Raw genomic sequence first — 25,019 nt, 5'->3', positions numbered from 1 at the left:
TATACTGCAACAATAACAAAACCAGATTTAGATTTGTTAATTAAAATGTATGGACAAAGATGATTGTTCATATACCCTTCTTTGAGTAAGTAATCGTTAAGGCGATTGTACCACATTCGTCCAGATTGCTTCAATCCATATAAGAATCGTTGTAATTTTATCGAGTACATACTACGTGGTTTGTTTTAGGCATTTAAATTATTCTGGGATTTTCATATAAATATTACTATCTAGTGATCCATATAAATATGCTGTAATCACATCCATTAGATGCATATGCAATCTTTCTGTGACTACCAAATGTATTATGAATTTAAATGTGGGCCCATCGATCACAGAGGAATATGTTTCCTCATAATACTGGGTCTCTATGAAAAACCTTGAGCTACCAGTCGGGCTTTGTATCTCATGTTTCATTTTTCTCATTACGCTTTCGTACAAATATCCATTTGTACCCAACATGATTAACACCCTCAGGTGTTTAGACTACAGGTCTAAGTACTTCACTTTTAGCTCTACTTGTATCGCTTCTTTTTATTTTGGCCAATCATATCTTCGTTGACACTCTTCAATGTTTTGAGGTTCCGGATCCTCATTATCAATATCAAGAGCAATGACATATGAGAATATGTTGTCGACAACAATTTCATTTCTATTCCATCTCATTCCATAATTTAGTGAGATCTCATTATTTTCGGGTACCTTTGCCTCATTAAGGGCATGTGCCTCATCAAGGGTCATATCATCATCTGTTGCCTTTGTCTCATTAATATTTATTATTTCATCATTTTTAGGTACCTGGGCCTCATCAAGAGCCTTTATCTTATCAAAGGCTATAATCTCAGATTGATCAATAATATTTGTTGCTCTTTTGTGGCCTCTTCAGGAGTGCCAATTTTTCTTTGTGATTTCCTCTTACGAGGAGCAATATCTTTTGTACCGACTGGTTTGCCATGCTTCAGGCGTATTTTAGATGCATTTGCTGCATTACTGACAGAAGGTCCCTCAGGGACAGCAATTCGTGCTAGAATATTTGCAGCTGGTATATTTAATTTTATTACTTTCTTTGTATCAGTAAATGCATCAGGTAATTGATTTGCAACATTTTGCAAGTGAATGATCCTCTGAACTTCGGTTTTACATTGATTTATGCGAGGATCAAAGTGAGACAATTCCAGGGCATTCCAAGTAATATCATGTTGCTGTTGTGCCTTTTCTCCCCTTAATGGTGGGAAAATAGCCTCATCAAAATGACAGTCAGCAAATCGTGCTTTAAAGATATCACCTATCAGGGGTTTAAGATAATAATAGATGGAGAATCAAAACCAACATAAATTCTAAGTCTACGCTGAAGACCCATTTTAGTGCGTTGGGGTGGTGCAAGTGGAACATATACAGCACAGCCAAAAACTCGTATGTGAGAGATATTTGGTTGTTGACCAAAAACAAGTTGCAATGGTTAGTACTTATGATAAGCAGTTGGTCGTATACAAACTAGTGATGCAGCATGTAATATGGTATGTCCTCAGACAGAAATAGGTAATTTTGTTCGCATATGCAAATGACGACCAATTAACTGAAGTCTTTTAATAAAAGATCCGGCCATACCATTTTGAGTATGAGTGTGTGCAATAGGATGTTCAACATTAATTCCAACCGACAGACAATAGTCATCAAAAACTTGAGAAGAAAATTCAGCGGCATTATCAAGACGAACGACATTATCAAGACGAATTGTCTTAATTGGATAATCAGGAAAGTGTGTCCATAATTTGATGATTTGAGCAAGAAATCTAGCAAATGCAACATTACGAGTAAAAAGCAGACAAATATGTGACCATCGTGTTGAGGCAACAATTAACACCATAAAATAGCAAAATGATCCATAGGATGGATGAATTGGCCCACATATATCCCCGTGAATTCATTGTAAAAATGGGAGAGATTCAACAATGACATTTGAAGGGGATAGTCTAATAATCAACTTACCTTGTAAGCAGACGGTGCAGAGATGATTATTTGGTAAGATGATTTTTTGATCTTTTAGTGGGTGTCTATGTGAATTTTCAATAATTCGACGTATCATTGTACTCCCCGGGTGACCAAGTCGATCATGCCAAAGCATAAAAAGTTTTGGGTCATAAGATTTTTTATGTATCACAGTATTTGACTCAATTGTGCTAATGGTTGTATAGTATAACCCAGAAGAGAAAACAGTGAGTTTTTCTAATATCAACTTCTTGCATGAGGTAATGGAAATAATGTAGAGATATTTCACATTTCTCTTATTTGCCATCTCAATATGATACCCATTATGACGCAAGTCTTTAAAACTCAACAGATTTATCCAAGATCTTATAGAATATAAGTTTGTAACCTTGTTCCACGTGGTAAAATAATCTTGGCTCGTCCAAAGCCTTTAATCAAGTCAGTGGGACCTGATATTGTACTGACCCTAACATCTGTCAAAGTTAGGTGAGAAAAATATTTTTGATCTCGAAGGATTGTGTGTGTCGTTCCACTATTAGCAAGACATATATCTTCACCATTTATTTTGGAACCAGTCAGATCCATTCTTATTCATGCAAATTTAGAAAAGAAACAGTTATAACAAAAGAAAAAAAAAACTTTAATACAAGGAAAATAAAAACATGTTGAAGATAACATAGTAGAAAAAACATAAAATGAAAAATAGGATTAATTGGTGTGGATATTTTCCTTACCAATCTAATGTTCTATCTTTCCACCACGGTCCTCAAAAAATCTGATACATCCAGATTTGTGATGTCAACTGGCTCATCACGATCAATGAAATTCATTTCATTTCGTTTCCCCTTTTTCTTTCATTGGGGCTTGGTAAAGTTCAGCCAGATGCTTAAGTATACGACAAATGCTTTGCTAATGCCCTGTCATTCGATAACAAGTATTATCATGTGCCATGGAAGGTTGAGCAACATCCCTTTTTTTTTTTTTTTTTTAACTTATTTCATTTCATTATAATCTCTCCTTTGGGGATATAGTATAGATCTCTGATTGCAAAAATTTGAGGATTGATATCCTTCACGGTAATAAGAGTGATTTTTTGTAATACCCTAGTTTTAAAAGGGATATAATCGGAATTTTTCTATTTATTTTATTGTTTTCAGTATTTATTTTATTATTTATAAGTGCTTATGTGGCTATGTGTGAATTTTGAATTACGTGATGTGTGAATTGACTAGTTGGTTTAATTTAATTATATGTTTAATTTGTTTTTATTTGGCTTACTTGTTTATTTGTTTTATTTTGATCTCACTGTTGTAAGGAATTGTTAAATTAGGTAATTAAGTTAAATGAGTTTTTAAAATACGTTTAGTACTTAGGGTTCTTTGAGAAGTCACGTATGTTGGCCGACGTAGATTTTAAATAGGGTTTTCTATGGGCTGACTATGATTTAGCGTAGGGTTTGAATTGAACCTAGGTCTTGTGTGAACCTATAAATATAGGTATGAAGTTCTGCCTAGGGTTTTAGAACCCTATTCACGACAGTGGAGGCAGGGAAGGAACATAGGAGGATTTTTAAGTTCGCCAGAGAAACTTAGAAGACGACGCTGGGATTTTTGAACCGAAATCTCAAAGGCAAGTTCTAATCCTAACTCTATCCCGTTGACTTATGTTCTTTGCATGTCTAATTCAACTCCAGGATTAAATAAGAATCAAACTTAAACTGGATTACATGTCTTTGTTATTTTTCACTGAAGATAGCCATGAGTATACTGCTTGTTTTATGATCTTTCCGTGTTTAACTTATAAACTAATTCACAAAACTGGATGTATAATGCATGTGAGTTGATATAGATAGAGTTAAATCAGCTGGTAACACTGAAAGGTATTAATCTGGTTTGCATGTTTTGGTTTGTTTGTAACGGTATACGTTTATATGTTTTGTTTTTGTCTATTTGAATTTCTTTCTTGTAGAACTCTATTCTAATTAGAGTGGATCTAGGATTAATGGTTTTTACAATATCTGGGGCATTAGAACTTAATTTTAATCAGTAGAAATCATTAGGGTTAAGGACTGATCAAACTAGACGTCACCGGAGAAGACGTAGTTGAAGAGAAGAAGCAGAGAGGAGGGGAGGAAGTTGGAGGCGGCTCCAAAAGGTTTTGGAGCCGGCTCAAAGTAACTTGGAGGTGGCTCTAAGTGAGTTGGAGCCGGCTCCATCTTGTTTGGAGGCGGCTCCTTCAAGGTTTTCCCAGTTTTTGATGTTTCGGCGACCGTTTGGGCTACGAGAGTTGGATTTTGGAGATTTTAGATCCTGTTAGAAGGTATAATTGGGGTTTTCAGTATGTTCTAAAGCCATATTAAAGTTTCCAAAGGTTGGTTAACGTGGATTAAAACACTGGTGTTTATAGTAAAACAATGCATAAATTGTTAGATGCAAATCTGGTTACCGTTTTGGGAGATGTAGAGGTTTAATTGCCTATAATCTAATTTAGCAGATTACTATGGATGGTTACACCATGTTGATCATGGAACAGGGGTAGGAACAAGTATGCTTAAGCTTTAATTACTGCTAGCTACGGATTAACGGACGTATATAATTTAACTTGTTTCAGTTAGTGTTGGTTTGGTATAAAAGGAAGCATGTGAATTGGTATATTCTGTTGTGCTATTTTGGGAATTAAATTGATGTTTATATGTATGACATGTATGATCAATTACTGGAATTTAGTTACTCTGTTATGTTTAATGGGAACCTAGTTGCTAAATATACAGTATTGTGTCTTATAAACTTACTGAATATCTTGGAATGGTTTAAAGTGAGCATGTTAATTATGATAATATTATTATTATGCTCATAGTTAATTACAGAATGGATTATACCTGTTCTCCTTGTTTTAAATCTTATTAGAGAATCATGTATTGGTAGAACAGAACAAGCATGTTATACACATATACTGGTTATACATATGATGGACTCTTGTTATTTTTGTTATGGATTAGTTGGTATTTATATATATATATATATTTGTATTATCTTCTACTGGATGGATGGATTGTATGCACCGGTATGGGACGGTGGCATACTAGGGATAGATTAGTAAAATACTAAATCCTACCTATTTTGGAATGTGTTGGATTAACTATAAAAAGTTAAGTCCTACTTATATGGATATTTATGCACTAGTATGGGACGGTGGCATACTAGGAACGGCTCAGTTCAAAACACTGAGACCTACCTATATTGGGGATGGATTAGTTCAAACACTAAGTCCAACCTATATTGAAATAAGATGGATTAACTACTAAAGTTAAGTCCTACTTATAACTAGGTGTCAGGTCAATAAACTTTTTTGAATGACACACTTGGAACGAACTTTATATATTTATGTTATGGTACCGCGATATGAGTTTGAGTCTCAGAGTCGACGGTTAGGGAGCGTATATGCAGTAGGATGCATAGCTGGCTATGATGGTTAGATGTGTACCCTGCTAGATCTAGGTAGTCATGCCCACCTCAGGTGCGTTTTGCATGGTGCCTACTAGTCAGTTGAGATGGGCCTGTAGTCCAGTGAGAGTCTTGTAGTGTGAATATATATATATATATATATATCTACAGATTATTTAGATATTGTTGAGTTGGTTAGAATGTACATGCGTATCGAGTCTCTGCTTGGATTGTAGTAGGTTAGAACTTGTTTGTGGGCTTGACCCACCTCTATTTTTCAGGTATTCGTCAGTTTCAGATTTAGACTTGATCGTGCTGAGCAGAGACTACTACTCACTCTTCCGACGATGTAAGACTTTTCTCCATGGTTTACTCTGGATGTTCTTTAAGTAGCTCTCATTTCAGTTTGGATTATTATTAGGGGTCCATTAGAGATGGATTCCCGAGTTGTATTAGAATTGGAGAAGTTAGATATATCAGACTAATTATTTATTTATAAAATTTTTATTCTAAGGTTTTTCTATAAAGGTTTTTCATTTTAGTTTCTTTTCAGTAAATTTTTATTCATTCCTGCTATCTAAATTGTATTCTGTGTTCGTTAATTGCTAATTGGTTTGATATCCTCGGGTAATCGAGCGTGGGCCTGGCCAACCTGCATCTGGAAATCCGGGGGTATCACATTTTTACCACAACCATATTCATTATTGTAGCGATTTCTACTACCATGATTATATCTATTATTATGTCCACGTCCATGTGATGAGGCAACATACTTTTTAGGGATTGGTGTCGATCCAGTTGGACGGAACTGGTGGTTTCTTAACAAAAGCTCGTTATTTTGCTCTGCCACAAGTAAACATGATATTAGTTCTGAATATTTTTTAAATATATGCTCGCAATATAAGAGTACATTCGAGGCGTGAAATGTGGTGAATGTTTTTCCAACAAAAGTTCATCAGTGATGGTATTACCACACAATTTCAGTGTAGAGCTGATTTTAAATAAGACAGAGTTGTATTCAGCCACAATTTTAAAATCTTGTAACCACAGTTCCTGCCATTCAACCCGAGCTTTTGGGAAGATAACTAATAATCATATCTCTTTCAGTGAGGTATTCAGTTTTTAATTCCTCACTAATATAGCGACGAAGGAAAATTATGGCCTTTGCTTTATACAATATAATATGAACCATTATAATTCTAGTATAATTAAACAATAAAGGTGGTAAAACTAGTCATAATGAATAAATTATTAAACAATAAAGGCGGTAAAATCGGCCATAAATCATTAAGTAATAAAGACGGTAAAACCGACCATAGTTAGTAAATTATTAAATAATAAAGGCGGTAGAACTGACCATGGTTAGTAAATCATTAAATAATAAGGGCAGTGGAACCAACAATGTAAATTATTAAATAATAAAGACGGTAGAACCGACCATGGTGTAAGTACATATATCATTTAAGTAGACAAATTAATTCATGAGTAATAATTAATAATTAAATTTTTTTTACTCTTTGGAGTCAGAAATATAATTTTCTTCAATAAAGTAAACAAACCTAACAATCTATCAAAACTAATATCACAAAAGAGATATATAGTTGAGATAAAAAGAGGGAGAGAGAGCTTTTTGTTTAAATCTCAGATGGCTAGAGCTCGTGCTAATAACGTATTATGAATATGATATTAAAGTATATCTCGATACAAGCAAAGAGATATATAAAGATGAGACAGAGAGGTGTAATGATGAAAGAGAGAAAGAGAGCTGCCTTTCTTTATAGCCATAAAAACGTGGCAACAAGCAGCTTGATAAACAAGCTGCACACCCAATTCTTCTTATCACATTATAAGTACAAGTGGACCCCACACAATTATATATATATATATATATATATAAAGAATTGGCAGGTTTGTATCACAAAATTTATAAGTTGTTGGGTCGTTAGGCTTCGTTTGTTTGGACGTAAAATATTTATTAGAAAATATTTTTTTATTTTTTAGTGTTTAGTTGTTGTAAAATATTTATGAAGAAAAAAATATATATTAAAATTTAACAAAAATAATTTATCCATAAATTTTCAGCAAGTTATTTTATATGTCCCGCCCGATGGACTCGACCTCAACTTCGACATAGACCTTTGCCAAACACCGACAAAGTAAAAATAAAAAATATTTTACCTGAAAAAGAAAAATATTTTTCAAAATGAATATTTTACGTCGAAACAAACGGAGCCTTAATGTATAAATATCTCATTTACAATAAAATTTAAATATATATTTTTTTCCTGATAACCAAAAGAACACTACACATTAACAAGACTACAGATGACAGCCCTTGCCATAAAGACTCTGCAACCACAAAGGCAATCAAAGCCCTCCGTAGCATCCAAACACAAAACAAATCCTTTCATAGCATAACACAAAGGCCATTGACGGGTTACTTTACTTGGGCCGGGCTTAAGTTCCATCATGTGTTGACTTGGTATATTAGTCTCTTTTCACAAGCCTGGTTATAGATAATCTAATCTTAACCAAAACCCACTTCACTTTAGAGAAAGAATAAACTTTTATCCAGCAGCTATTGGGTTGGTGTTAAGTGGGACTTGTCCCGCATCATATTTGAATGGAGGTTGAAGTGTGTATAAATTGGTGGGTATGTAACACTATCCATTAACTTGAATTTTTTGGTAAATGGGCAATCACTCACCCGTTACAATTGGTATTAGAGTCAGACCTAATCTTTAATCCAGTGTTACGCTAAGAGCTCGGTTCGGAGGGCGTTCGGGTCTGACCTAGGGTAAGCAGGGTGGCAATCAAATTCGAATAAAGATTGAAGTGTGTATAAATAGGTGGATATGTAACATTACTCATAGTTTAATCTTTTAGATAAATGGGCAAACGTCCACCCATTACAATTGACCTTTGGATAGATCCATCAGCAATGGTGTTACAATGGTCATGTTTAATTTTAGGAAGCACAATTGGGCTTAAAAAATGGGCAAGTTGACCATCTCGCCAATCAGACAGTCCCACCAAATCATCCATGTGTGGCCAGGCCACGCTAAGCTTGATGGTTCATCTTGGTCTTAAAAAGAAATGGAGAAATTCAAACGTCTTCAAATGAAGCATAAATTAGACATTTCACTGATCACAGCCAGACCTTTTGACATCTGGAAATATAAATACATATAAAATTAAGGGTTTGTTTAGAAATGAAAAAAATTAAATACAGCTAAACATTTACTGATATAAAACAGTTTTCTCTCCCATTTAGTATTTTAAGTAATTAAGTTTCTTATTTGTTTTTATTTTTATAATTTTTAGACAGTTTAATTTTAGATTTTTAATTTCCTTCTACCACTAGTTTCTTTATTTTTATTAATTTCTTTTATACTACGTTTGGTGTGTAGGATTCGATTGGATTGGAATGGAATACTCATTCCAACTATTCATTTGTTTGATATGCAATTTAAAGTGGAAATGGTCATTCCATTGGAATGAAAATCGATTCATGGGAATGGATTTAACTAAACCCATGGAATGATCATTCCACTCCCAAGTAAATTTTTTTTAAAAAATTTACTTCCTAAAAATCATGTTTCAAGTCTAAAAACCACCACTACCGCCACCGCCTTTCTTCACTGCTACCTTCCACCACTGCCACCACATTCCGCCACCGTCACTGTTACCGCTACCGCTACCGCCTTCCACCGCTACCATCTTCCATCACCACGACCACGACCACCACCTTTCACCACTGCCACGGTCTTCCACCACCACTACCGCTGCCTTTCACCACCACCATCTTCTACCACTGTCACTGCCTTTCATCACCACCACCGCCACCACCTTTCACCACTTCCACCACCGCCACTGCCTTCCACCACCGCCATCACCTTTCACCACTACCACCGCCACTGCCTTCCACCACCATCACCTAAAATAAACAAAAATTAGATATACCTAAAATAATTTTTTAAAAAAATCTTGCAAACTCTTTGGGTAATGATTAACAACATCATAAATCAGAATAGAAATCTTTCTCATACACAGAATTTGAATGCTGTGTCAGAAGGTGTCCTAAGATTTTCTGATTTCATCAAACTTGATGATGCAACCCAAAACAACATTACCCCAAAATTACTTGTAAAAATAAAATAAAAGTATGAATAAATCAAAGGTTTATTAGAGGAATAAATCAATCAGAAAGAACGTGGTGAGGAGATACTGATCACATGAAATTGATCATCACGCTTCGCTTGATTCCTCATATTATATAAACATACATATATAACTGCATATACACACACACACACATGCATATATATATATATATATATATATATATATATATATATATATATATAGATTAGTAATGGTAAATTGGGTTATGATATATTAGTAATGGTAAAATGGGTCATGACTCACCAACCCGTCCATATCTGTTCATTTTAAAATGGATATGAATAAACCATTTAAAATATGGGTGACTCATTTTCAACCTATTTTTATATAAGGTTAAATGGGTTAAATATGAGTCACCCATTTTGAACCATGTTTCACTCATTAGAGACAGTTTCACATCCTCTATTTGACTCAAATTTACCTCTTTTTACTCTAAAAAATTCTCTAAGACAATTCCAAATTCTCTCTCTCCCACTCTCTCCGCATCATTCTTTTTCTCTCTCTAAAATTTTTTGTAGTACTATAATATTGCTCTGCTACATTTACAACACATATACAATGAGAATTTACAATTACAAATAAAATAAAATAATATAAATTTAAAGAATTTTCAAAATAAATTGAAAGATTTACAATTTTAGATACATATTTTTACAAGCTTTTATTGATCTAAAAAAAAAAAAACTATAATAATGAGATTATCCAAAATAATAACATATCTTTTTCCTAAAATGGGTTGGTGGGTCATGCCGGGTTGACCCGACCTATTTTGACCCAATTCATATTTAACCCATTACAAACGGGTTGATATGAGTTACAACCCATATTTAATCCACCCATATTTAACCATGTCTAAATCCGACCCAACCCGTCTGTTTGCCACCCCTAACATACATACATACATATATATACATACATACATACATATATATACATATATGATGACATTGTAAACGAATTTTGAGAGAGGTAGAGCCTGAAAAACCATAGCCACCAAATCCAGTTTTTTCTGTGAGGTTCAAAGAAAAGAGAGAGGAGTGGGGCAAAAAGGCTGGAAATCATAATTTAAAGTGATTGATTTGAAACCCTAGATACAACTTAGCTACAATGGATTGGATATGGATCGGATCCTGGTTGATCCGATCCGAATCCAATAAGCATAACTCACGATCCGATCTGATAATCCGACGAATCTTCATTTGAAGAATCCATATCCGTTACACACTTAATCGGATGTCCGATCCGTTTAAATTACACACATTTGCACAAATCAATCAATTAGGGCAAACAACTTCCTCACTCTTAACTACTCAAAAACCAAAACAAAATTTGAAGTTCACTAACAATATGTTTCAAAAAAATTTATTTGAAGGTAGAACGAAGTGTATTATAATTTTTTGTACAAGTGAAATAATATCACTTGTTAAAGAAATATAATCACAATAAAGAGTGGAAAAAATATGAGATAGAGAGGGGGAAGAAGAAGAAGATGATGAGCAGAGAGAAAAAGGGAAAAAAAAAAAGTGAAATAACTACTCACTGAACAAGGGTTGCCACTGATCAAGGGTTTCGACTGATCAAGTTGTGAAAGAGAGAAAATTAGGGTATAAAAAATTAGGGTAGTGGAGAAGAAGAGAAGGAAAATGAGAGATTAGAAAATATACAAACAAAATACTCACTAAACAAGGGTACCGACTGATCAACGAGCACCCTTTCTCTTGGTTGTTTAGTTTCTCCAACCTGAAACTATCGTAAGGCCATCCGCAGCGGGCTCGCGGAAGCCCAATTTCCGCAAGCCAATGGACTAAAGGCCGCGCATCTGCTAAGTCGTGAGCCGGCCCGCGATCGCTGGATTTTTTTTTTTGGCTGCAAAACGGCGCCGTTTTGGGTTGCGTGTTTTGTCTTATTCCATTTGTCCTTAAGGCACTGTTTGATAGAATTTTTTTTAAAAAAAAAACCTAAAATTTGTTTTTTTTAGCTCTTTTTTTATAAAAAAAATAATAAAATTCATTAAATAAAAAATATATTGTTTAGGCACTGTTTGTTGAAAAAAAATTTTATTTGGGCCAAAAATAAATTCAAAAAGGCTTTTTTTTTTTTTTTTTGCTTTAAATTTTAAATGTGTACCACAAACAATGCATTTGGCCGTTAAGGCACTGTTTGGCCGATAGAAATAGTGCCTTAACGGCTATAATTTTTAAAAATATATATATAATTTTTTTTAAACTTTTGTAAAAAAAAATAATTAAAATTACAAATTCATCTCCTTATTCCAATAGGATATAGCTGTTATGAATATAGTCGTATAGGAAAAGTTAAAAAAAATTAATTTTAATTTATTATTATTATTTTTTTTTTAGAGCGAAAATTCGGAGAGCCTGATGGAGTGCATGTCTCTTGAGAGCGAAAACTGCTGACGTGGCTCTTGGAATTGCTGACGTGATGTTTTTAGAGAGCCAAAATTCGGAGAGGCTGGTGCAGATGGCCTAAAGGGAGGGTTTTGTAGTTTCAGTGTGTGGCTAATTGAAGCTTAGGTGATACACATATACTACGAGAGACATTATTGTGTGGGTGAGAACATTATACTTCTGTACATATAATATTTTGATTGGTCTTTTATATGTAATCTAAACAAATCTGACGGTGGATATTTGCAGATATATAAAATATAAATATAATTATATATAATATTGATCGGATCGGATTATTAACAGGTCGGATCAGGTCTAATCCAAATTCGATTTGTTAAGTTGTCGATTATCGAATTCGGATCATAATCGGGTTATCAGATTTTGTACTCAATCTATATCCAACTAATCGGATTGGATTCGGATCAGAATCCGATCCATTGACAGGTCGAAGCTTAGCCGACAAAATGCAAGTAACTTGGGTTTTTGGTTATAGACTTATAGTAGCTAGGTTGTCCTCGACCAAGTCAATCCTTGTTTGGTTAATATATGTACATTCACATAATTTACCCCATTTACAACCAAACAGACTGGACTCTCAGCTCACTTTATACCATCGGGCCAACAGATACACCACCCATGCAACAACGATAATGCAATATATTACATCGTATTTTCACCCTGCAATATAATTAAATTGAGAATTTAATGTCACGTAATTATTATATTTTTAAATTAAAATATTTTCTTATCATTGCATTGTTTAATAAAATACACCTAACCTAAAATCACACATAAAGAATCTTGAGTCCTTCCAAAAGTATAAGTTTTTCAATGTCAAATTTGTAAGTTACTTTTCGTATCTTAAATTTTAATTTTTATTGAATTAATATATAAAATTCGTTAAAAATATAGCATACTACATAATATTAGTTCTATTCAAATAGGGTATTAGAAATTGGATACTATAAAATTAAGCATAATTATGTGTACCAAATAATTACTATCATACTCTAAGGTACTGTTTGATAAAACTGAAAATTAAGCACTGAAAATTTCAAGTACTGAATTTTAAGCGTTGAAACTTTAAGCACTGAATGTATTAATTTGAAAACCTGTTCGATAACATTTTAATTTTAAGCGCTAAATTCATTAAGATTGTTTGTTATATACAAAAGCTAAAGTTTGAAAGTGCTAATACAAAAATATTTATATTTATAATACAAATATATTAATAAAACAACCACATTCACTTAATAAAATATATCAATTTAACAATGAATATTAATGTCAAATATAATCATAAAAAAATATAAATTCAAACTTAAATAATTAACATTATTCAAGCAGTACTCATTAAAAATATGAATGTCTCAAAAATGTTACATTAAACTAAACATATAAAATTTTAAACTCAAGAACTAAACAAGTCATTTACAATTTGGTTACGCAAATTAACCATAAATACTTGATCGGATTGCCTTTCTGTGGTGTGAATTTTAGAGGATGTCAATTTTTTAGCAATATTAGGTAGAGTCTCAAATTGCAAATCCTCAGTCTCATACTGTTCAAATAGTTCGTCTATGACGATAATTTTTCGAAGGTAATTGTGAATAGCTGCACAAGTAATAACAATATTCCTTTGCATTTCAAATGTATAAGGTGCAATCCTTTTCAAGATTGGAAAACAGGCCTTTAATACTCCAAACGTTCGTTCAATTACATTCCTTAACTTGGCATGTGCATGGTTAAATAGTTCTTCTTTTGTTCTAGGACGACCACCATTTCGAAAGTCGGGTAACCAATATCGTACATTACGATAAGATGCCATAAATCTTCAGGTGTGTGTGTATGCAGCATCACACAAATAATATTTATCTACAATGTAATATGTTTAAAATGGTTAATAAAGCATATGATAAGTGAATATTTTTTTTCCTGCATGATAAATAAATATTCAAAAATATTATTACTAAAAAATTAGTAGTAAAAACAGTTTAAAATATAAATAATTACATAATATTTATGTAGGGTATAAAAATGATGTTAACAATATTAAAGAAAGTACGTGAAATTGAATAAAATTCTTATATAAATAATTATTTTCTATATATAGTGAATCAATATGAGTGGTAATAGTTTAAAATATATTAGGTAGAATTATGTTTTTTATTTTTTTGGAATTTGTTCCATGTAATTCATTTTCATTAGCAACAAGAAGCAACTATATATATATGAATCAATTTATAGGTAAAAATATTTTTCACGAATTTGTTCTATCATGTAAAAGTAACAAAAACCCTAAAGAAATCGCAGACAGAAACCCTAAAAGAGAGAATGCGATTATATGAGTGCAGAGTAGTCATTGGAAATTTATTTTTTAAACCCAATCACTTACCGTGTTCTACAATAAGCTATAAGCAACCTTTCCAATGCTTAAAATTTTGGCCTCTTTAAAATGGTAATTACCATATTAAGCGGTGTCCAAAAATTTTATCAAACACGCTTATTTTTTAAAAATCACTTACCATCTTTTGCATTCAGCGTTGAATTGAAAAACCAAACAGGCCCTAACTCGCACTATAGCTATTGTTAACCTATAGATCCACTATTGTACCAAAGCTTTTTAAAAAATGGGTAAAAGAAATATTATAATATACTCTATACATCCACTATTGTTCATCCCTTCGTGATTTTTTGGAATGATAGCATAATTAATTTGTGGTTTAAAATGACAAATTATATTAAGAGTGTGGCAAAGAAAATTATGAAAAACCTGAGCCATCATCAGTGACTATTTCATAGTTTAAGCCTCTTTTATTGGGCCTAAACATTTGGGCCTATTTTTGTTGGGACATGATTTTATTACTTGTTTGGGCTGATTGTTTTAGGCCTCTTGTGAAGCCTAGCTTGCTGGGCTTCCTTTTGCCCCATTATGAGGCACACTGTACCTTACTATATGTTATGTATAAATTGCTTTACCGTTCGAAGGAAAAAAAAGAAAAAAAAGTGTTCTATTTGGAATCTCATTATTTCCAGGTGTCAAAATCTTGGTTTTCTTCAGGCAATTCACAAGTTTAACAGCAATAGAAATGATTTTTTAAAAAAAAAAAAAAAATAGAAAGCTCATTTGGTTTATTTGGAAGTAAAGCAATGTTTTTGCCCTGAACCACAAATACAATAATATTTGATTTTACTACAGTAACTAATTTGCTGGTGAAGCACATCGAACTGCGGCTTTGAACATCATCTCAAAGGCATTCTCGATGCATGACTTGTACTTCTGTGGATCCATGAAGCCTTTCTCCATCCCCACGGAAACTCTTAGCATTCCCGCATAACTCACCATTGTCACCGAAAGACTCTACAAAGTCACACACTTTGTAACGGTTACTACGTACATTTGATCAATTAGTCAAGTTCTTCAGTAAGGATTATCAAACAAACTTTACTCTTAATGTAACTCTTCACATTTAAATGTTAATTAGAGAAGTGTCAGTGACAGTCGTAACTCTTAGAATAGCGCAACTTTTACTAGAATTCTTTGTGTTAATTAATATATCAGGATAGAAATATATGCGCGTACACAATGTACCTGTGGAGCACCAGCCATATTGAAGTAAAAGCCTTTTATGGGATGATTAGCCAAAAGCCATTCGTTTCACAGGGCCAATCAAATTTGAGATTGCCATCTTAGAGTTCCTTAGCGTGCTATGAATATATCGGGCTGTTGCCTGTAACACCAAATTCATCATAGGTATTTTTCGACTCCGGAAACAGGCACACTCATTAATTTGTTAAATTGGAAAAATATTTAAAATCAATAGTATATTAGCAGTGCTACAATTACCGTCTGGTGTCTCACAAAGTCATAGACTCATGTTGTGTGAGACACCCGATAATCATGTTTCGTCAATTGTGAAATTTCTAATACTATGCGTTCTTACTTAAGGGCTTTTGACTTTTCGGAGTGTCTCTAGGAATCTAACGATCAACAGGTGCAGAGTTTCTTTTCCTCTTGATTAATTGATGTGTATCCAAGACAAAATTGAGAGGGTCTGGTTGCTCAGAATTGGTTAGGGTGGGAATGGGCACATGCAAGAATGCGAATTGGTTACCCCATGTCTTACCAGTATCAGTTCTCACCATCTCATCAACAGACTTGTATCCACCAATTGCTCTAGTGTTGAGCAACACTAGTGCTGTTGAATGTGAATTGCTCACCTCATTTTGGCTTGTTGCTTGCATGTATAACAATAATAATAATAATAATAACAACCATTGAATAATAATAATAATAATAATGTAATTTCTATATTTTTAAGAACAAGTCTCTCAGAAATTTTCACCATGAGTTCGTACCTTCATCCATTGAATTGACTAAATGATGTCAGTTACCGAAGTGTAAGTTCACGGTTAGAGCAACTTTGTTATAATATATATATATATTTTTAACAGATATATTCAACTTATGAAATTCCAAAAAGGAAACAAAAAAAAGAAAGAAAGCATTAAGTAATTTGGAAGTTGTAACTAAAAAGCTTAAAAATTTTATAGTTTACCACTTCAAGATTGGCCTTAATTTGTTTGATGCGATCAAGAGAAAATGTCATCTTAATTATAACGATTGGCTTGAACTCCATTCCATCACCACCGGACCGGATCGGTGTCCGATCATCTTCCACCAAACTACTCTTCAGAATGCTCCATCCAAAATCAAAGACCGTGTTGATGACCCCGGAGAATATCCGAGGCAGTCGCCAAAAAATTTTGTCGCAGTCACCCTCCAATTTCGTGTTTGATTGGTGGGAAGGGAATGTTAAAGGAAGAGAAGGATCATCAGCTCTTTGTAGACAAGAAAGGAGAGCACCCATCAGAGAAAAGCGATCTCCAAGTGCATGGTGAAGCTTGAAAGTTAAATTTCCAGATGGCTTGTGGGGTACTTAATTATATGAATTTCCCATAATGGTCTGCTCTGTGGAAGTTGATCCATGGCTATCTCTGATAGATAGTCATCAAGGTACTCATCATAAGGTTCAGTTGACGTTGCAGGTGGGAAAATGGGGACATTAACATGGTCTTCTAAATTCACCTCCACTCTTCTCCATTTCTTTACTCCATTTTTCTCTCCAACCTGTCCAAACGTCATGATAAAATTGTTACATTGTTAGTCACCATTCTAAACCGGAAAAGGGTAATTATAATTTTCTCCCCTCCACGAAATGAGACTAATGATTCATGGGTAACATGACTTGGTCACGCGTATTAGCATACGTATTTCTTGCTTACGTAGGATGAAAGGGATCATTGAACCAAGTAGCAATACAACCTAACTCATATTTGTTGAATAGAATTTTAATTGGGAAAATTACAGAAAGTAATTATAAGGGGCACGATATAATCGAACAATTATGACCAATTTTATGTAAGTTGAACTGACATCGTTATGATATCACTATACAAAAAGAGTAATGTTATTATGAGATCTTTCTCATGAGCTTGCTTCTTTTTCATTTTTATTTTTATTTTTTTATTTTTTTTTATTTTGTCATGATTATATACAAATTTTGAGATGCTAACACAACTACTTGAAATATGACTAAATAAGGATTATATAGTTAAAATTTGGTTTAAAAATTCATTAGTCAAAATTTTACACATTTTTTTTTTTTTTTTTTTTTTTTTGGAAAAGTGCAAAATAGCCCCCTGAGGTTTACTTCATCGAGCAAAATACCCCCCTGAAGTAAAAAAAGTGAGCAACTCAGTCATAGTAGTTCTGAAATAGAACATATTGCCCCCCTTGCAGACGTCGGATTCCTCTTTCTAGTGAGCAAGTGATGCACGTGATTGATTACTTTATTGGAATGCCAAAACTGCACTCCATGATGACCATTATGCCTTTCAATGTTGTTTAAAAATGTTTGGCCTCTCCCCATTACCAAACCCATTTCAGCCCTCTGCTCTCTCTCTCTCTACCCTCGTTCTCTCAGGTTAGTATATTTATTTGTATTGCTATATATATATATATATTTGTATTGATATATATATATGTATATGTTGGTATATAGTATTTTATATAGTGTATGACATGTGCATGCTATTATCATATATCTTTATTATTATTATTATTATTATTATTATTATTATTATTATTTTCTCTCTCTATTGTTGTTATAGGAATATGGAGCCCTCAATGATATCAAGAAACTCTGTTAATGTATCACATCATGGTAAATACAATAATTTGCATTGCTATTGTGGATTGAAATCGCCTTTAAGAATAGCAACAACACATGAAAATCTAGGGCGCATATTTTATGGATGTGGATGTTATCTTATGAGATGTTGTGGATTTTTGAGATGGATTGATCCCTAACATAATGAAATTCAAAGAGAACTTCATTGGAACCGTATGGAGAGAGAGATGGCAATGCAGACCATTTCAACTTTGAAAGCTCACGTTGCTATGAGAAATGTTGAGTTGGAACCTTTGCACAATGATGACAGTATTAACTATGTTGGCGCATAACCTGTAGTAACTATGAGGACTATAAATGGTGGAACAAGTTACATTGTTGTATTCATGTTGGGTTTTTTTTTTCATGTGTTGTTGCAATGTTGATTGTGTGGTTATTTAAATCAATGTAATGGTAAATTAATGTAATGGAAGTACCTATTTCTTAGCTATCATAAGATTATGCATGCATACATAAAACAAATTTGGATTGTAAGTAAAAATATAAAAATAATGCACTAAAAACCTAATAGTTTAGCATTATAACCAAATCATTATCAAAAACATAAACTACCATTACACCACAATCATTATAACCCTTCAACAACAACATAAAATACCATTACACCATAATCATTATAACTCTGCGATCCCAACAACATACACAGTTATATACCAAGTGCCACTTCATCAAAACATAAACTGCCATTAGACCATAACATTATCACCCTTCAACAGCAACATAATATCCACATTTAGCTACCAACAACCAAGTTCAACAAGTCCTTATACCAAACATGTGTAAAGAGATGTTTAAAGACAAAAAATAGTTGATATTGTCTAAACATTTCAACAAAACCCAAAAAATAGGAAACACCAAAAAACAAAAGCTGTTTCCTGCAATTTACCTCTTACCTTTCCTTTTCTTACACCAAAAAACAAAATATGTTGCAATCTGTTGTTGTCTAAAATGATGGGTCCAGTGTATTAGACCTGCAATAAAGAATAATATTAAAAAAAAACTATTATTCAAGTGACAACACAATTAAAATGCTCAATTTCAGAACTATTATGACTAATACACTATATTTTATAATTGGGGCTTCACAATCACTAGCCAATAATATTTTATACCTTGAGGATGAAGCTTGACTACTCCACAAAACATTCAAATCCACAGAAGAAGACTGAGATAAGCTGTTCAACATATTTTCATACCTTGATGGTATGGAAATCACCTATGGTAGATAAAAAAATACAATGTCATTAGTATTTTGTTTAAATGACTCATAATTTAAGGATAAATATAATGACATTAGCATTAACATTGTGCATACCTCTTGCAGTTGTCTTTTATTACTTCCACATTCTCTTCCTTTTCCTCTTATATCACTGGCAATAACTCTTCCTCATTTAGCACCAACAATATCTCCTCTTGTAGCAACACTGGCAGTATCTCATCTTACAGCACCACCAACAACCCTTCCTCTTGTAGCAACACTGGTAGTATCTCATCTTACAGCACCGCCAACAACCCTTCCTCTTACATCACTGCCACCTCTTCCTCTTGCAATACTTCCATCATTTCTTCCACTAGCAGCCCCAAGTTCAACTCTTTCTCTAGTACCAATTGCAGTCCCGTTAATGTTTGGCAATACACCTGGTATACCAGAAGTAGGAGGCAATCTAGGTCTACCTTCTTTACCTTTTAGTTGACCCCTAGGTTTAGGTGTTACCCCAGTTGCTTTGCAAGTACGAATGTTGTGCCTTGTTTCCCCACTCTTGATAAATTTAATATGTTGCCCTTTTTTGCAAAGCACATTAGATTTACTAACTTCACCAACTGCCTTCTTCCTTGCCTTTTTAGGTCTACCAGTTGTAGGCTTAACAATGGGTGGGTGTATGGGATCAGTGACAACTTCATGTTGTAAGTGTCTAAGGGGCATAAGAAATAAGATAGGGCTATATGACCTCAAATAGGTCTCCCTATGATAACAGTTGTTAACAAATAGCTCAGGCTGCCCCCTTTCTGAAATAATACATGCGATTGCATGATTGCATGGGATCCCATTTACATCCCATTCCCTACAACTACAAGTTCTATTTTTCAAATCCACATACTCATTCATCCCTTTGTAGTGAACCTCAAATATATAAGCACCTGATTTTTTTATACTGCAATGTCTTGAGTCATTCATCCTCTTCTCCAAAATTTCTGTTACACTAGGGCACAACAAGCCACTCTTCGTTTGAATCCACTCTTTTTGATTGGAAACGATGCATTACATAACCACGAATCCACTCTAACATTGTAATTAAAGGCTTATCCCTAGCGTCACCAATGTTATCATTCCATGTTTCACAAATGTAGTTAACAAGCATGTTACTTTTGGAATTATCATTGAATTTTGACCTCGACCATAACCTAGCAGGCACCTTTGCGAGGCATTCATACACATCCTTATCAATCTTCTTTATGATCTGCATGTGATATTCAAATTCATCATTAGTTAGTGCCCTAGCTGCATTCCACATCTCATTTCTCAACTTTACCCCCTTATACTTTTTCTTGAAATTATCATACATGTGCTTCACACAATATCTATAGTCAGTCCTATGCAAAGTGTCTTCAAATACCTCTACTAAACCCTATGAAACAAACATTCAAATAAATAAGTGTTAAACAAACATTAAATGAAATATAAAATTATTTTTAACTAACATTTAGTATCTGTATTATTTAAAATTTATACCTTTTGTCTATCGGACATAAATGTAAATCGCTGTAATGGACCCAATGCCCTCTTTAGCTGTTCCATAAACCATTTCCAAGACTCTTTAGTTTCAGCTCTAACCACATCAATGATAATAGGGAAAAGGCCATTGTCTCCATCCCTACCAATTGCACTTAATAATTGACCTTTGTAGGGACCCTTTAATAAATAAACATATGTTAAACCAACTTGAAAAATAAATATTAAAATTTTAATTACACTATAATAAATGAGAACTTTTATGCATAAAATAACAGTTTACCTTCAAGAAACAACCATCCACTCCAACGAATGGCCTGCACCCTCCTAAAAAGCCAGTTTTCATTGCTTTAAAGCATATGAATAACCCCTCAGATCTTGCAGGGTCATCAAGTGTAGGTCTGTTGATAGTGGTCACTGTAATGCTACCAGGGTTAGTGGTTTGAATCAAGTGGCAGTAATCTCTAGCTCTTCTAAACTGCATCCCATGGTCCCCATGAATATGTGCAGCTGCCTTTCTCTTTGCCCTATACACCTTGTACTTGGAAACAATCACATTTAAGTCTCTTAATACTACTTTCTTCATTGCACTAGTCTTCCATTTTGGTTCATCTCTCAAGGCCTCCATGTATATGTTTGCCAAGAAGCCTAATGATGCTTGCCTATTAATTTTATTATAACTGCAGTTATAAATAGATCTGAATGTCTTGATTTGAAAACTGCCATCTAAAGAATTAATGGATGCATGAATTCTCCAGCCACACTCAGTAGCACATTTAGCAGTGACTCTATCCTTCTCGTTCCTTACAAATCTAAAGTCATACTTCTCACTTACAGCATGAGCCCTTAATGTTTTCCTAAAGGCTGCAGCATCTGCAAATTTTTTACCCACTTCAAAACCATTAACCACACCATTAACCCTTCTTGGAGCATGTACGTTATACTCCTCATCCTCAGATGAACTGTTTAAGTTTTGTAGGTCATCACTTGGTGCATAGGTTGAATCAATGTCAAAATAATTGAAGTTTGCTGCTTGTAACTCAAACTGCACCTCAGGATTACCATCATTATGAGCCTCAGCATTTGCCACATCAGGATTAGCATCATCATGACCATCAGTATCCAAGTCATTACTGCCATCTGCCACATCAGTCTCAATGTCACTACTTCCATTTGCCACATCATGTTCCATCTTAGTATTGTCATTTGCTACATAAGTTTCAATCTCACTAATTCCATTTGCCACATCATGCTCCATCTTAGTATTGTAATTTGCCACATCATCATTAACCACTGGTAGGTTAACATTACCATTTGCAACCTCATATGCCCAATCTAAGATTTCATCTTCCCACTCTGCATGATCTTCTTCCTCATTCACAGTGTCCACATCTTCAATAAATGTAGTGTTAGGGGAAACTATCAATATTTTAATTAGACTATATTGCCTATGACAATTACTCATAGCCGATATATCTTCATCTCCAACTATCAGTCTTAGTCCTTCATCAGTGGGGACCATTGGATTCCTAAAATATATTTCACTATTTTTGTCAAACCCAAACTCCTTCAGTTTCTTAATCATATTAAAATAACTCAAGTAGTCCAAATCTACACCCTCAACCAAAGTTACACTGCCACCTGTATATGTCTTAAGAGGTGCAGTCTCAAAATTCCCTCCATAGTGCACTTCCAATGTAACTAACCTGGCCATTATCTGTTGACCAGAAGTAATTTACAAGATTAAACAATAATATTATATTAGTATACAATAAATAATACAACATGCAAAGGAATAACAGTCTTGAAAAGAAAAAAAAAAAACCCACATAGGGGACAACATTCAGAAAAGCATAACACATATACATATACAATAAGCACAAAAACACAAGAAAAAGACAGACACAGTGGGGTCAACATACTTTAATGAAGAAAAAGCAATTTTTATGGCCTTATGAAACTCTGAAAAGCCAACACAACATGCAAAGGCAGTGTTTATGGGTATAGAAATTGACTAATGTATACAAAAAACACACTAGCATCACAAGTTCTCAATTATTGTGGTCATAAAGCATGAAAAAAATTTTAATATTAATTCATAAACCCTAGAAATTGGAATTGAAGTTACTATGTTGAATCCTACCAACCACCACACCACAAAATAGGTACCTTTACATGCAAAAATCATAATTATTGTACTGATATAGTCCAAAAATATATGAAACCCTATAAATCGAAAAATATGTCAACACTCACATCTAAATATGAACAATCAATAATATATAACATCAATAATATACATACAGGCACATATATATTCAAACTTACATAAAAAAATAAAAACAAGGTTTGTTACAAAAATCACTTACGATTTTGCTCTCAACTTCAACTTCAGAGTTCTTCAAGGAAAGATTTCGATTACAACCCAATATTGCTTCAATGTTCAACACGAACCACTGTATAACCCTAGAAATCGAAGATCAGTGACGCAAACCCTAATCGCCCCTCATCGCTTTCTAACCGCGTACGCAAATGGAATGAGGAACACTTAACCAAATTTCGTTAAACAAGACTTTACAACTACTAAGGGTATAAACGACATTTTGCAATTTCATGTTTCTTTTTTTATTTTTTCTAAAATGATAATTATACGGGGTATATATGTAATTGCACTTATATATATCATCGGAAAGAGGAATCCGGCGTCTGCAGGGGGGCAATATGCTCCATTTCAGATTTACTATGACTGAGTTGCTCACTTTTTTTACTTTAGGGGGGTATTTTGCTCGATGAAGTAAACCTCAGGAGGGTATTTTGCACTTTTGCCTCTTTTTCTTCTTCTTCTTCTATTTTTTTTTTTTTTTTTTTTTTTTTTTTTTTCGGGTCTAAATTACATTTTTAACTTTGACCGGGTGTAATCTACTATTAATGAAAATTTGAATTTAACTATATAATCCTATTTAGTCCTCTTCCAAGTAGTTGTATTCGTGCCTCAAAATTTGAACATAATCATGACAAAAAAAAGGAAAAATGACATAGTTATCGAGTACCATGATAAAGAGAAAATCGCGGGTTAATTGGTAAGAAGACATCGTTAAGCAGTGACATTGTTATCGAGTCGTCAAAAACGGGGATCTCAAATTCCAAAACGGCAATGATACAAAGCGATAACACCGAGTTGTTGAGGTACTGTGAGCTAAGACTCGCTGGCTCTGATACTACTTCTTCCTCAAACTCCATTGCAAATTTTTGATTCATAAGTATAGTTCATACCACCTACTACTAGTGGTGGTTGCCATTTATATAGGGGTATTAAATGTTAGGGTAAAGTACAGCCACACCCCTTGAGGTTTGGCAAAATGATACTTAGATAAAACTTACCTATTTTTTGGACAAAGACACCCCTTTACATGAGAAATTGACCAAATTATCCTTTGAACGTTTAGGAGACTTTTTTAACTTTACAATTTAATAAATTGGACCAATCTACCATCATGAACAATTTATGCATAAAAAAAAGGTAACAAAAAAAAAAAAAAACTTTATATTGTTCACTTTTTTTTTTTTACTTTGTAAATGTCCCAACTTCTTAAAAATATAGATGTCTAAAATGATTTTTTGATCCAATACATATATTTCAAATAAATTATATTTTGTTGTTGTTTTTTTTCTTTTTTTTATTTTTATTTTTATTTTTTTATTTTAAAATTAAGATGCTTAATTCTTTCATCTAAAAAAATTAAACCAATCTCTTTTCCTTAAAAATAAAAAATATGGTACACGTATAACTTTATGCATCTTAAATTATATATCAAATATTATACATTTCCCAACATAAAAGGGAAAAAAATAATAATAAAACAAAGGGAAAAAAATAATAATAAAACAAAGGGGAAAAAAATAATAGAACAAATGCATGCATAAAGTTAAAATGCATAAAGTTATATTGGTAAATATTTTCTTTTATATTGGGAAATGCATAGTATTTGATATATAATTTAAGATG

The 25,019-nt window shown here is 33.3% G+C and overlaps 1 non-coding gene and 1 pseudogene across 1 annotated transcript; both read right to left on the bottom strand.

The window, feature by feature from the left end:
• Positions 1 to 9,450: 9,450 nt before the first annotated feature.
• LOC132310932 (small nucleolar RNA snoR31/Z110/Z27) lies at positions 9,451 to 9,544 on the bottom strand. Its single transcript, XR_009482762.1, has one exon. It is a non-coding gene; the product is annotated as a small nucleolar RNA snoR31/Z110/Z27 (small nucleolar RNA).
• A 5,453-nt stretch (positions 9,545 to 14,997) lies between these two features.
• Positions 14,998 to 24,253, bottom strand: LOC132309577 (wax ester synthase/diacylglycerol acyltransferase 7-like; annotated as a pseudogene).
• Positions 24,254 to 25,019: the final 766 nt, after the last annotated feature.

The sequence above is a fragment of the Cornus florida genome, unplaced genomic scaffold (assembly GCF_030987335.1).
Source record: "Cornus florida cultivar Cherokee Brave unplaced genomic scaffold, ASM3098733v1 CherokeeBrave_3.0.0_Hap2_Chr05, whole genome shotgun sequence".
NCBI lineage: Eukaryota > Viridiplantae > Streptophyta > Magnoliopsida > Cornales > Cornaceae > Cornus > Cornus florida.
This window is presented reverse-complemented; position numbering and strand designations above follow the sequence as displayed.